At 59.5% G+C, this 13451-nt stretch overlaps 1 protein-coding gene across 5 annotated transcripts in view; it reads left to right on the forward strand.

Moving 5' to 3' along the window:
* Positions 1 to 13451, forward strand: part of NR5A2 (nuclear receptor subfamily 5 group A member 2) — an 83316-nt gene that overhangs the window by 18911 nt on the left and 50954 nt on the right. The window lies entirely within an intron of this gene.

Below are 13451 nucleotides of genomic sequence, written 5' to 3' on the forward strand. Positions count from 1 at the left end.
TCCTCTACAGGGTTTCTGCTAAAAACTGTCCCTGCAGAAGGACGGGGGGCTGGGGGAGCCGCGTGGGAGTGGGGCGTCGTGCGTCTCACAGTGGGTCCCGTAGGTGGGAAAGTTTCACCTGAATGGATCCGCCTAGGTGGGGGGAGCCCGGCAGCATGCGTGGGGGCGGCTGAGGCCCCCCAGTCTTCGGTCCCACCCAGCTGCTTTCTTGCAGAGTGGAAGGTGCCGGAGTTGGGGCGCTCTGGAGGCCGAGGACTGCCCCCCGGGTGACCGGCGCCAGGCCAGCGGCGAGTCCTCACCCAGACAAAACCCGCCCGGTGTTCTCTCATTTACTATTTCTTCGCCCGGATGGGAACAGGGAAGGTCTTTGAAATGAGGAGGAGGAGGATGGTTTTAGATGCCCCGGAGAGGCCAGGGCACGGAGGGCGGAGGGGCCGGCGTTGCCGTGCGCTGCACTGGCTCTGAGTGACTTCGCTGCCCCTCCGTCCCTGTGCGGGGGCAGGGGGTCCGTCCGTCCTGCAGGCTGGTGTTCTCAGTGGTTGGACCTCGCATGTGGCGTTTAGGGGCAGGAGGTGGGAGGGAGCGACACTTGGACAGGTTTTGCGAGGAGTGCAGGAGACCCTGTGGGCACGGTGCCCAGGCCCGGGGGCCGGCACACAGAAGGTGACTCGGCCAGTGGGCACCTTGCTGGGCTGGGACCAGCAGGCACGGAGGCTCTGCGCGGCTCGGGTCTGTTCAGGAAGGAGTGGGCACGCGTCCTCTCTTCCTAGTTCAATGCGGAGACACAAGGTTGCCGCCTCTGTTTGGAGGACCGTGATTGTGTAATAAACAGTCGTTAATGACTCACTGAACCGCCAGTTGCCAGGCAGAGAGAGCTGGGTGTAAGATGAAGGCTGATTTGAGTAAGACAACATATTGCCTCTCAAAGGTGTTATGAGAAGACAGTTTCGTCAATCACTATGAGAAGAAAAAAAAAACCCCGAAAACCCTGAAGTTGTATTTCACAAACCCACAGGGAAAGAAATCACGTATATTGTTTTTAAGTAAAAAGCCAACGTCGGGAAGGAAACATACACAGCCACCGGTCAGGACTTCAGGGCTGCTTAGGAAAACACACTTTCTCTCCAAACTCCTCTTTTCCTCCGCCGGCGCTAAAATTCCAGGAGTCTTTAACAGGGCGTGAGGTTTGCTGTTTGGCTGAAACATAAATGCCCCTGGGACCCGGCATGGTAAAGCGGCGGTAAGCAGTCATATGGCTGTGTGATGGGGGGACCAGGGTTTGGGGAGCCTGCGGCTTGAAAGGCAGAGGCAAGTCCAAACCACTGGGGGCTTCTGCAGGGTGCAGGGAGGTGCCCCCCCAAAAGAAAGACCAACTAGACCCCGCCTGCCTTGGGCGTCCATGGGAAGGAGTGATTCAACCGAGGTGTTTTTCAGAGGAGGAAACGCAGAATTCAGAATGACTGAGCGAGAGTTCAACATAGAGCCGTCGGGTGACTTTCCCGTTCCTTCGGAAGAGTCCCTTGTCCTCTTGTTTACGAAGGGACTCGGTCAGCGCCGGGCCGGGCGTTGGAAGCTGGCACAGAGGGATGGCCGGGCGTGAACTTTGCCATGCCTTTCAAATGTTTTTAACTCTGACCCACAGCAGGAAATATATTTTGCACTAGAATTTGGTGAACCAAGCACGCCCCCCCCCCCCCACACACACACACCACTGAACCAAAGTTTCACTAGACAGCACGCCACCTTCTCTGCGCTTTGAAACTTTCTGGTATGTTCTACCTATTTATTTCATGTTCTTAAAAAATTCCTGGTCGTGACCCACTAAACTGATTTGACAAGGCACGAGTGAGGCATGACCGGCAGCCCAGGAAACCCCGCCCCAGGCAAGGGGTGGTGGGGTGTCCCCCCGGCCTCGCCCACCTGCCTTGGGTGAGGCCTGCCCCCGAAAAAGGCCTCTAGCTCCTGGAGTGGCCTCCCAGCCCCGCCCCCCCCCTCCCGCCCCGGAGCCCGCAGTCCGGTCCTCAGCCTACCTACGTGCCTGCGAAAGTTGCCCTCTTCAAATGTCAGAAAGAAAGATGAATCCTTCCCTTTAAACATTAGTCTTTTTCTTTCAACCTCACAGCAAATTAGCCATCAAGAGATAAACATACAGGGCAGATTGCTTATGACTACGCCACCCACCCCAAGATGAAAAGTCCCCCATTGGCTCCCAGAACCTAATAGGATAATGAGGCAATTTTGCAAATGACCCCTTGCTCTCTCTCCCAGCCTTACTTTCTCTGCCCTGGATGCAAGAGAATCCAGAGTTCATTTGCTTGCTATTTAAGGGGGCAGAGGGCCGAGGGGAATGTGGTGGGTTGTTTAGTATTTCCACATGTTTACTGGGTGCACAAAAGATACCTGGTTTGGGTCCAAAATGCTGGAATGAGGAGGAGGAATTCACGGCCCCCAGCTTGCAGCTGGTGGCATGGACAGCCACAGAGACGAGGGCGGTGCGTTCGAGGACAAACCGCCATTTCAGAGCTGCGGGCCATCGGGGAAGAGGCGCAGAGGCCCCCGGGGCCGCTCAGCCTCACCTTGCGCCTGCAAGGGTCAGTTTGGTCGGCACCCCCAGCCAGGGCACACAGGGACGGAGGCTTGGCAGCAGGCAGCTGCCGAAACAGCACATGGACCTCAGCAGCCTCCTGGCCTAGAAAGCAGGGGGTTTCAGAGCCGGGAGAGGTGGGGGAGGGGCTTGGACCCCACTCACTGCTTCCTGCGTATTTGAAGAAACAGAGTCAGGAGAGGGGATGTGACTTGCCCAGTATTATTCGGCGACTGAGTGGCAGCCTGAGGACCGGCCGACGCCAGTCCAAAGGGGCAGCACGTGGGTGAGCCACCCTGCCCTGGCCACCCCATCCCAGCACGCACACACACACACAGCATTTCCTTTGACCGTGAGCACACAGGCCTTGCCCAGGGAGGTCAGGGCAGATCTCTGGGTGATCAGAAGTCCTCAGTGACTGAATCACTGGCCATCTGTGAGACAGGTCTCCTCCAAGCCCAGATGACCCCTGGGGAGTGCGTGAGTCACTTCAGAAGCGACAGTAATCCCTTCAGGCCATCGGGGGGGTCGTTCAGCAACTGGGTCTCCCCACCGGCTCCACGCCTCGCTGTCCGCCGGCTGCTTGTTCCCCCCCGAGGTTCTGGCTCCAAGGGCCCATGGGATAGGGTTTCCGTGTGTTTGTGAAAAGAGGCAGGAAGAGGCCACCGCACTGAGGCCAGGGGACGGATGAGCAGGGAGGCGTGGAAATAGGAGGGACGTGTCTCAGCCACATTGAATGCAACGCCTCACTTCCACCGCACCTCCAAATCCACACCCAGCTGCGTCTGAGGGCAGCCTGTGCTCTCGACTTCTTCCTCGGGTTCTGGGGGACGTGGGGAGCAGATGCCAGGCCGCCCCCCACCCCCACCCCCACCCCCACCCCCACTGAAAGAGCCGTCTCTGTGAGTGAGAAGCTGCTGCTGATCTGCCCAGGCTGCTTCTCTCCTCTGGGCCCCGAGCCCACCACCGCCCCCTCCACACGCCGTCAGTGAGTAATGAACTTGCAGCATCTATCCGATCTTCTAATGAGACCAGACGTCCTGAGAGGATTCTGGGAACCGAGCGAGAAGGACTTGCCCTCGACAAACGATTCTGATACGGGGAGGAATCCAAAAAAGCACCTGACATTCACCCTGTGTGAAACACCCAGCCTGCGGCGCGTCCGCGGAAAATAGCCCCGCAGACTTGGGGAGACTGCCGGACGGGCAGAAGCCGGTCCCTCAGCACAGCTCTCTCTAAACTCGGGCGTCTGGGGCCAGTGGGGTGCGGCGAGCAGGGGGAGGACACCTTCCCTTTTCTGGTCCATTAGAGAAGCTTTCTGAGCAGAGTTTCCTTTATTTGTTTATTTTTGAACAGTCTAGATGCCTTTTCCAAGCTGTGTTTACTTCTGCCAACCAGGGCAGGTCTGCAGTCCCAAGTTTAAGGTCTCTACCCCAAATGGTGCGCTATATTCTGCAGTCAACTTTGCCCTTCTTTCTTTTTCTTTTTTAAATTTTATTTATAGAGAGAGGGGAAGGGAGGAAGAGGGAGAGAAACATCAGTGTGCCGTTGCCTCTCGTGCGCCCCCTCCCGGGGACCTGGATTTGCTCTGCACCCCAGGCCTGTGCCCTGACTGGGTTTTGAATTGGCAACCCTTCGGTTTGCAGGCCAGCCCTCCATCCACTGAGCCCCCCACCAGCCAGGGCTCAGTTAGCCCTTCTATTCAGTGAGGAATTAGTTGGGGGTGGGAGGGGCGTCTGCACGGTGCCCCCCACTCCGCCTGGGGACTGAGGTCCAACACCCCGGAGTCCCACCAGCCCCCACAGGCTGCCGTGACACCCAGAGTCGCGGGTGCCACTCCGCTGCACCGAGCTTTTGTTTCTCCGGGGCTAAGGGGTCACCCCTGGGAGGGGGCGGGCAGCAGGACGCAAACCCTGGCAGCAGGAAGACACCCTCCAGACGGGACAGGGAAGCCCAGGGAGACGCGACCCTTTCACCAGGTCGCCGGTGGCACCAGAGTCAGACCAGTGCAGCCGCCCCAGGTTGACCGGGAGGTGGTCACGGGTGACCTCTTGTCTTGGGGCTTTGGAGGGAATGCTGGAGCAGCAGGCTCGACCTGGTCTCTCGGGGCTTCAGGTGGTCCACTCTGAGGACTTCCTCCAGGCAGCCCTCCAGGCTGTCGGGCCTCTGCTCCAGCCCTCTGGTCCGGTGGGGCATGTTGAGAAGCCATGTGCTCTCACAGGGGTCACCGCACTCGTGTCCACCACTGACGTAGGGACCCGCAGTTTCAGCTCCTTGTTCACTAGCCACTGAGCGGCTTCTCCTGCGGGCGATGCCTCGTTGTTCAGTGGGAAGGCCCCCTGCCTGTGACGAGGTGTCCCCCAAGTCCCCAGGCAGCCGCCGTGGGGATGCACGCCGAAGTACTTTCCCTCAAGTGCTCCATTTGCTTCCTTCAGTGAGTCGACCGATCTCTGCCAGGCAGGCGCAGTGCGACCTCCCCTCCCGCCCGCAGCTCGGGTCAGCCCGCTGTGCTCCGGTGGCTCCCGTGTGGAGGCGTCCTGCCCTCCCCGGGGAGCCGGGCCAGCCGGCAGGAGCCGCGGTGGCGGTGATCCCGGTGCCACGCTGGGCTCCCTAAGCTCCCGCCCCCACCCACCTGCCCGCTGTCTCCCAGGGTCACGGGGAGAGCCGGGACTTGAACTCGCCTGGCCACTGTCAGGCACTCTGGTGTGAACAGAGCCGTTTCCCTCGCTCGGCTCTGGGGCAGGTGGCAGAGGGGACGGATGGGAAGGAGCTGACCGGGGGCCCCCTGTCCCCTGCTGTAGACCCAGTGCCCTCGGGTCCTTCTCTGGTCCCCAGGTGTCCTTCGCAGGGAGAGTAGGAGCAGCAGCCTCTGACCCTTGCCACCAAGCACACGCCTGGGCCAGGCGCCACGCTCGTGCTCAGGGTGGTGGTGACCCGCTGGGACACCACGCGTGCTGCCTCATGAAACGTTGCTGACTAGTTTTCAACTAAATCAGCCCTCTTAGTTCGGCACAAGGAACAAGGAAGACAGGGCAGGGGACAGGGGTGGGGACCAGGCCAACATGGGGAGAAAGGGTCAGTCTCCGGCCCTGCCCTGAGGCACGAAGTTCCCTTCCCAGGTGAAGGTTTAGGGGACAGAAAGGACCTCCAGCTGCCCCCGGGCTCCAGTTCCAACAATGGGTGATATGGGTGATAATACCAGCCGCGGTCGGGGCCGGGGTTTTTCGATGAGTCAGACGACTGTTCCACGCTTTACATGTTATCTCATTCGAGGCCGGGGGGTCCCCGAGCCGGAGGGGTAAGCGTTCCTGCTGCACAGATGGGACTGCGTCCCGAGACCGGGACACAGGTCCGGACTTGCCCGTAACCACAGTGCTAACAGGCAGAGATGCCACGGCCCAGACGAAGAGGGGGCGCGGTGTCTTTGGAAAAGGTCGAGTCCTTTATGAAGGTCACCGCCATCACTGCTCCCCAGCACCCCGTTGCAGTAATAGCTCTTCCAGGACCTGGGTCACCTCCAAACGGCAGAGAGCAGTTTATCTTAAACTGGCCCAAGGAGGTGTCCGGTTTTCCTTAATCAGAGGGGACATCGTAGGAACCACCCAGAGCTGCCAAGCTCCCCTGGGAAGGGTCAGTCGTGTGTCCTCAGAGGCAGAGGCAAGTGGCCCTGGAGCTCCTTGGCCTTCACTGGTGAGACTGGAGGGGGCAGAGGATGAGGCCGGCAGGGGAAGAGGTGGCAGGCAGTGTGGTCCCCAACCTGAGCAGGCTCTGCCCCTCCCCCCCAGCCCCCCCCCCAGCCCCCGCCTGAGCAGAAGACTCGTCTGTCTGCTCGACACTCCCTGTGTGGGGGGAATAATCGGGACACCCAAAATGCCCCCAGATCCTACAGGAAGTCTGCCCGTGTTAGCTGCTCTCCGCCGGGCCAGGCAGCCCCCCAGTCCCTGGGCCCTCCCTGTGCACGGGGCCCACTGCCGCCACGTCAGCTCAGGGGTGGAAGAAGACCAACCAGGAGTGCGATTCACCTGTGAGCCCCCCGGCACACTGCTGAAGGGCGAGCCCGACGAGCCCGCAAGGTGTGAAGTCCGCTCCCGCTCCTCCGGGCTGAGCCGAGTGGAGAATGACTTACTCCCCTGCCTCCTGGGAAGCGGGTCACACAAACCTCAGAGGGCTCGGCACCCATTTGCAGAATGGCCGCCCGGAAGCTGGGCGTCTCGGCTACTCTCCACCTTAGAGGCATCCCTCTCTAACCCAAGGACCCCACGGGACTCGCGAGCAGACACGCGCTCTCCATCACCGATGCCGGCGGCCGGGGCTTCCTTAGCACTCCAGACCCAGTCCCCGCGGCTCTCCCGTGTCCCCTACAGCAGGGGCAGCCGGCACCTCTGGAGACGCCGACCCCCCCGCCCCCGCCCTGCTTTCTTTGCCTTCTCCTGGCCCTGCCCCCGCCACCTCGCCCTGTCTGTCCGTCCAGGCCCCCTTTCTTAGCTCCCTTCCTTCCCCTCCTCCACCACAGGCCTCCCCCAGCGTGGTGGCTCCAGGGGCCCTGCATCCCCTTGCTGCAAAGCGCACTGCATCTTGGGGGCAGCCGAAAGTCTGCAGGTCTGAGCAGGGGCGGGGGAGGCAAGAGAAACCCTGGGCAGAGCAGTCGGCGTAGAAACGGGCTGGATTCGCTGACAGTGGACAGAATGGGTGGGTCCACCCAGCGGGCAAGGTGACCCCACGCAGTGGCCCTTTCTGTGGGAGCCTCAGGCCAGAGCCCAGAGTCAGGGGCGAGAAGGGATTTGGAGGCCACGGGCTTGGCAGGCGAGGCCGTGTGGACCCGTGTGACTCTTCCGCAGAAACGACGTTAAAATCCTCTTTTCTCCCAAAGCGGCACCTGTGTTGGGGCGCAGGGGCGGGCACCTGTGTTGTCTTCACTCTTAACTGGCCCCTGGAAAGTCACACCCGTGTGCCCTGGTTTGACCCTGGGACAGACTCTGCACCTGGTGCTCTGGGAAGACCCCGAGCTGGGAGACGCGCCCGGTGCTCCGGGGTGGCACCATGGCTGTCCCTTCACTCTGGACACTCGGGGGAAACCAGGGGTCCTCAAAAGTTTGGAAACCTCCCTAGGATTGCGCAACACTCAGGGTTGACACGACGGCCCGACTCCATCCGACTCCACGTTCCCGAGGACACTTTTCCTTCCCATAGTGGAGAGGGTGACGACGGGCCGACTGGGGGTCTGCAGTCTGCCCCTCCTCCGCCAGCATGGGGGCGTTTGGGGGGCAGGGCGTCCCCTGTGCCCAGGCCCTTCCAAGGCACTGGACTCTGCCCTGCCTTTCACTCAGGGGGCACAGATGTCACAGGCCTTGGGTCAATGGGACACAGTGTCCACGGAAGGAGCACCCCCCGCCCCCCCCCCCAGTGAGTCAGCACCTGGATGAATAACCTGCTGCTGAATGTTGTACCTGGCGGGGCAGGAGCATCGTCGCACGTAGACGGGAAGTGCGCTTCTGTGGGGACACGGCCCAGGCCGCCCGGGAAGTCACCCGCTGAGTCAGAGCTCTGAGCACACGCCGTGTTTCCAGACACGTTCTCCGAAATGTGGTTGGTTATTTTACTGACTTATTTTTAGTGAGAGGGGAAGGAAGCGAGAGACACACCGACAAGAGAGAAACACTGATCGGTTGCCTCTCTCATGGACCCCAGCCAGAGACCAAACCCTCAACCTGGGCATGTGCCCTGACCGGGAATCGAACCAGTGACCTCTTGCCTTGAAGGAAGACATCCAACCCGCTGAGCCACACCGGCCAGGGCTGAAACGCTGGTTCATTCGAGGGCCCTCTGTACCCCCTGCCCTCCCCCCCGATGCCGTCCACCCTCACACTTACGCTTTCTTGATCTCAAGTTGTGATGGAGAGCAGGCTTTGTGTACCGCCTAATTAACCAAAAAACTGAAGCAATACTGCCTGTCCCCTTGTGAACTAATGGCACAGGTGGGTGTGCGTGTGGCGGGGCTGGCGACAGAGCCCTTCGCAGGCTGTCCCCTGCTCTGCTGTGCAGGCTCGATGATCAAAGGTGACGGCGGCTTGAGGTGCCTCGGTGTCAGCCGGCATCAAAGCGGAGGCGGGGCCGGTGGAGCCGGTGAATGGCCGCACTCGGTGCCCGGTGGATCTGATCTGACGCCGAGAGCGAGAGAGCAGCCAGGCCGGGTCCGGAATGCCCTGGCCCGTGAGCTGCGGTGTGAGCTGGCGAACGCGTCATTCCATGTTTTAATTGACTCTTGCTCCAGCTTTGGAGAGAAGGGGGGGAAAACAAACCCCAGATCCGTGTGGCGAGAAGATTACCGAGGGGAGACTAGACTATGGCACTAGATTCATGTCCAGTCACTGCGGGGGAAACAGTGGCCCTCTCACTTTGCGGGATATGATTTGCTTTAAACGCACGAATAGTTTGCGCCCGCACATTGGGGTTTGTGGCTCTGAATGTTTTCAGGGGCGTTTTATTTGACCACGCAAGGTGACTTCTGTAGTTTTCTCAGTGGCACGTGCCGCCTGGAACATATAACTTCATTCCACTCACATGACCAGGTGGCTCCAACTGAGCTTTTAAAAAGGATCGAGACACAGTGTACGTGCTCTTCACCCGATGTGGCACTTTTCTTACAAGCAGAATCCCACCCGTGGGTGTCCCTAAGCCTTCCCGGGTGTCACTGCTCAGCTGTGACCTCGCGTTAGGCCAGACCCGGGTTTTGTGCATTTATTGAGTCCCTGTTCGGTAGCACACCTCCAATGTCTGAGCTCCAGCGGAACGTCCACCCCTGTGCTGGATTCCTGGGGGTCAGGACAGAGGCCGCATCCCCCAAACAAGTGTGTTCCCCCCGTACTTTCCTCAGTGGGAGCCCCGACTCGGAGGCCAGTTCGTGTGACAGACACACAGGTGACCCCCACCACACATGCACTGGGGGCCAAGATTCTATCTGAACTGACAACTGCCATTTAACTCGCCTAGCCAGCAGGCCACCCCTTCAGAATCATGTCCTCAGTCCAATGATGCTTAAAGCAAAAACCGAGACTGGCCCAGAATGCAGTGCAAGCCCTCTGGGGATGCTGGCCCCGGGGGACAGGGGGCCGTGATGCTGATGGGGAGCCCTGGGGGGTGAGCAGGAGGGTGGGACCGATGAGCAGGTGGGACCAAGGGCTCAGGGAGGCGTTCCTTGCAGAGAAGGACTTGTGTGAAAGCACAGAGGCACTGGCATTGAACTTGGGGAGGGCAGGTGTGAGGGGACCGCGTCACCCTGTGGCCGTGAGGGCCAGCGTGCGAGGACACTGAAGGGCTCAGGCGGGCAGGTGAGCCAGGGCCCTGGCGCTGGGTTCTTCCGTGTAGTTTTCTCCGAGGCAAAGGGGAGTGAAGGCCAGGGGACCAGCGTGCCCGGCATCGTGTGACCGCGTGGCTCTGGCCTGGGCAGGGCTTTCCCGTTGTCCCCTAACAGTGCGCCGGAAGCTCATTTCAGTGGGTCCCGCTCTCCTCTGCCGCTGCCGCGGAGAAGGTGGGGAGCTGGTGCCTCGGACGGACTCAGTGACTCTGGTTATTCTTTCGGGGGGACGCTGCCTCCGCGGTGAGCGCCAGCCACCCTTGGTGACCTGTAGATGCTTGAGGTCTTGGTTCTCGTTTCGTGTTTAGTTTAAGCAAATAATGTTTTAAACAGTCTTCGGTATAACAAAACAAGACAGAAATGTTTTTTGGTTTGGGCTTCTTTTGACCTCGGACGGATCTGTGGCTATTTATTTCCTCGTCATCGGTTCGATGGCACCAAACAGCCTTCTGAGTCACACACATGCAGGGGCGGGGTCCAGCCCAGCGTATAGAGAGTGACCGCCTGCCCACTTCTCCAGGGACCTGCTCCCAGGCCCCACATCCGCCCCAATGGAGCATCCATCCATTCACCCAACACGTGTCAGTCAAGTGCCCACCGTGCCAAGGCCTGGTCTGGCTCAGGGGACACTGTCGTGACCAAGAGCAACAAGGGAGCCGCTTTCACTGGGGCTTGCCTTCTAATGGGAGGGGAACAAGTGTAATGATAATAATAAGAATAATGATAAGATGATGATGATAAAGAATTGGTAGAACAAAAGAGCGAGGGAGGTACAGGGAGGGCGAAGGTCCAAGGGGTTCACAGCACACAGCTCTGAAGGGTTGACTCTGGTGCCCTGGCTGGTGTGGCTCAGTGGATCGAGCACTGGCTTGTGAGCCAAAGGGTCGCAAGTTCCATTCCCAGTCAGGGCACATGCCTGGGTTGTAGGCCAGGTCCCCAGGAGGGGCTACCTAAGAGGCTACCACCGAATGATGTTTCTCCCCCTCTCTCCTTCCCTTCCCCTCTCTCTAAATATAAGTAAATGAGACCTTTAAAATAAAAAAAAAAAGATTTGACACTGGCTCTGAGCTCTCAGGAGCAGGGCTGAGCCGGCCCCCCTGAACCCCGTACCACGCCATCGACACAGGATCAGCAGGCTCAGTGGCCTTGTGGGGAGGCGCGCTTGGCGTCTCCGGGAGCCCCCAGGACAGCCAGTGCCCCAAGACCAGCTCTCAACGGGGTCCGACAGGCTGACCAGGCCCGGCTCAGGCAGGGCTCGGGTTCTAGTCCATTTGGCCGTGGAAATCAGTGGAGGGTTGTAAGCCATGGAGTGACCCTGTCGGACTGTCACTGTAAGAAACGCTGCTCGGGACGCAGGAGGGAAGCGCAGGGAAAGGAAGAGGGAAGGGAGTGAGGGTGCAGCGAGCCCGGAGAGAGGGGACGGTGGCTCTGACCAGGGCGGGACCGAGGACAGGACAGGGCGGGAGTGGGTGCACTCGGGATACGAGGGCACGTTGATGCCGCGGAGTTTGTTTACAAAGCCTCTGGGATAAAAAGGTGAGACGAGCAAGATCAGGTTTTGGCTTGAGCCACTGAGAGCCCTTGGTGGGGATGGGCCCCCGAGTCCCCAGGAGCCAGGCCCGCAAATTCCCTACAGAGCTCCCTGGTCGATGGGGCCAGCCGCCAGGACTTGTCCCTGGGTGCTCCCATGGGGCACCACGGATGGCTCCCAGCCCCCACTTTTGTTTGAGAGGACACAGCAAAGCCACCCTGGGCAGACCTGACGGAGGTGGATGGAGACACTGTCCTTCTAGGGACTTGGGTCCTTCCCTCGGCAATGCGGGCCACGCCCTCCACGTCCCTCTCACAGGCCGACATGCGGCCAACCTCGGACTTGGTTGCTAGGCTTGTAGCTGCATGGAAACCCATGGTCCCCACTCGGTCACGAAGGGACCCCGGCGTCCCTCAGCGATCCGGTCCGAGGGGTCTCGTTCAGAGGGGCCCCTGGGCCGACAAACTGGCCAGGTTGCAAATTCAGTCAGCAGCACACAGGGCAACTCACGGCCCACAACTCGAGGTGCTGCTCGCCCGGGACACCCTGTCCTAGGACTGGCTCAGAGGTGAAGGAAGGGGGCTGCTCGGGACCCCTGGGGTTCAAGGGGGTGAACGTTACTGCGGAGAGCACTTTTCTTACCTGAAAACCGAGTCTGCGGAAGCCAAGGACCCAGAGGTGGAGGCGGTCAGCCCCCGGACGGGGTGCAGTGTCCCCCCTCAGTCCTGTCTGTGAGGACAAGCTCACTCTTTTAAGCGTCCTCTCTAAGCTTTGTCTCCGACTCCTTAGCAATCACTGTTGCTCTAAGGACCTTTTTCATTTTTTTCCTACAGTAACACAGAATAGCCAAGCTAGTTTTGCGTTTTGTTCTGGTTGTTGGTTTTTGTGCGGTTTTTTTTATGCTTCTCTCTCCGCCACGCAGAGCTCTGGGCGGTGTTTGGATTATAAAACAAATCCAGGGATTTATCTGCAACGTTACAGACGAGCACGAATATGTCATACATGCTAGAATCGATAACTCTGCTAATAATGAGTGTTTTATCTATGCTAATTCTTAAATCTCCTCGTATTCCAAAAGGAGCCTGGTCTCCCACCACTAAGGACCTGACTTCATTCACTCCAGCCACTGGGGCGGGGGAGGGGAGCTGATACGCTTTTGTCTGATATCTCTGTGGGCGAAACACCTTCTTGCATGTTCATTTATGGCCCCAAGTCCAGGGTCACTGACAGCGGGAACTGGTCCCAGGTGTGTGGACCTCAGAGCCCGGGCCATGCGGGAAGCTCTGGATGGAAGAGGGTGCAAACATGGGTGTCTTCTCTTTTGCCTGTTTTGCGAACACCTGCGCTCTCCCGGGATGGGAGCTCAGACCCAGGGAGGATCACTGCACAAGCTTGGGCCGTGCTCCCTCGGACAGGCTCTGAGCCCCACGGCACTTCACGTGGGAAGCCGGAAGGGGCCGCAGGCCACGACCCCCCGCCGACATCGCAAGGACATCTGAACGCAGTTGGCCGCACTGAGGGGTCTGAGCCAGGGAGCATCTACCTCCCTTTCCCTCCATCGAAACCGAGTCGGGGGGGGCACACTGAACCGACGCAGCACGAGGGTGTCCCCAGCACCCCATTTCCTTGCCCCTGAGTGCAGGGCACACGGACCTGTCAAACCGCCCCCCGAGAATTGGTGAACAACAGCCACATAATTGCTCCCACTTTCCCCCATCCTCAGTTTGATCGGTTTTAGAGCAGAAGAGAAAAAAGTATTTCTATTTAAAAACGGGCTTTTGAGATGGAACGCTTGAATTAGTGGCTGGCTCTTTCTCTCAATAGACCTTTGGACAAAAAAAAAAACTAATTATCTCCGTGCTCGTGGGTGTGGAGGTTGTGAGGGAAAGCTGGGCGGATGTTCCCTGGCACTGGGGGAGAGCCAGGGCCACCTGTGTGACTCAGCCTCTTAGCCTCAGCCCCCGGGGACAAGGCCAGTCCTC

This window comes from Sturnira hondurensis, unplaced genomic scaffold, assembly GCF_014824575.4.
Source record: "Sturnira hondurensis isolate 20B ecotype Veracruz unplaced genomic scaffold, ASM1482457v3 Scaffold0018805, whole genome shotgun sequence".
Classification (NCBI taxonomy): domain Eukaryota; kingdom Metazoa; phylum Chordata; class Mammalia; order Chiroptera; family Phyllostomidae; genus Sturnira; species Sturnira hondurensis.